Raw genomic sequence first — 1,789 nt, 5'->3', positions numbered from 1 at the left:
GATGAGGGGAGAGAGAGAGAGAGAGAGAGAGAGAGAGAGAGAGAGATAGAGAGAGAGAGACAGAGAAGGAGACCACGACAGAGAAGAGGGAGAAGGCACTCTGTCACTACCAACTCATCGCCGTCGTGTCACCGCTACTGCCGAGGAGCCCAAAGAAAGAGAGACTTCAAGAATGGGGAAGGAGAATGTGATGAGCTCGTCGTCGGGAAGAGAGGAGGCGACGATGGTGGGTGTTGTAGCTGCTACTGCCGTTACTGTGGAAGGAGGCTGTCGTTGAGCTATTAGAGCCATTCCTTACTGGCGCTACTGCTGGAGGTCTGGAGAAGTTTGCCCAATTCTTCCTCTGCTTCTAGTTTCCACAGTGTATCGGAGCCTTTGCCACCATGGTATTGCCATTGGAGTCGCCAAAAAAATGCCAACGGCATCACTACCTTGTTTCTGGTTTAGGTCCTTCTTCCCTTTTGCTCTGCCAAACATTTTTCTTGCATTTTGCTTCTATTTTTAAACTTGCACTAGTTCCATTCTAATTTTGATTCAGCCTTTGCTCTATTTTGGACCTCCAGTACCACTTTTGTCTTGCTGCCTTTCGTTTGATTCTATCCATAACTTTTACCTGTTGTTGTGGCCAGTGTCGCTGTCATGGAAATTGAAGTTGTTGCCACTGTCTCAGCCTAAATTCTGTGCTCTTTCGTTCCATTCTACTTAAACCTTTCTCACTTTTCGGGTCTGGTCTCTTCGGTCTCTTAGAACTAAGTTGTGAGTAGACTTTACGTTTATAATTACTTTTGGTTTACGCTATTACGAGATTTTAATTATATTTATGAAATTATAGTTGAATAATTTCAGTTTGATTAAAATAATAAATTTATTAGAGTTGAACAATTTATTTATGTTTAGCTTACACTTTAAGAACTTTACACGAGATTGTATACATGTTTGATAAAGTTTTGCATTATTTTTTAGAATATTTGGTTTTATTTGAATATGTTTTCAAAATATTAAAGTATTATTGATACTCACTTATACACTCTAAAATTGTAAAATATATTTGACATTTCTTATTATTGAAAAAGTATGATTGAAAAGGATTTTTTTATGAGAAATTATTATTTGATTTGATTTAATTTGATACCTTATATATTTGAAAGATCAAAGATTTGTTGTATTTGAAATTATATGTTTGAATTTGTTTTGGAGACTCGTATTAGAAAACCGTAGCTAACGGCGGTCATGACATTAACTTAGATACATCTAACTCAGACTTCATTTACTAGGAGCGTTGCTAGCCCTGTAGGCCACACGTTGGATCTGTTATTGTATTAACACACGAGAAGAAAGGACTACCCTTAGAGGTGGAGCCGCCCAGTGTGGACTATTTAATTTTATTTATGTACTGAGAACTCCTTTATTGATTCACTTATTAGTATCAACTACTAGTTTTTAATTAAAATTACTTTGATAATAATGTTTATATAGTCTCATGTGGATTATAGATGTATTGTCTAGTCATTGAGTTTCAAAATGCACTCTGTTTTTGTAACACCCTACCACTCAAAGCTTTACGCTTAAGTTTGTAAATCAGAGGTGATGAGGTATTATGACCTCTTAAAGCAAAATACACACACACACATTTATATATGAAGAATAGTTTAACTAGGAGCCTTGAACCAAGGACAAACGAAACAAACAGAAACCGTGTGGCACTCAAAACGTGAAGAATATAAAGCGGGATAAGGAAAAGCAGAAGAGACAATATAAACTCGATCTGCGAAGCAAAGGCCGACTCGAG

The sequence above is a fragment of the Arachis ipaensis genome, chromosome B09 (assembly GCF_000816755.2).
Source record: "Arachis ipaensis cultivar K30076 chromosome B09, Araip1.1, whole genome shotgun sequence".
Taxonomy (NCBI): Eukaryota; Viridiplantae; Streptophyta; class Magnoliopsida; order Fabales; family Fabaceae; genus Arachis; species Arachis ipaensis.
This window is presented reverse-complemented; position numbering follows the sequence as displayed.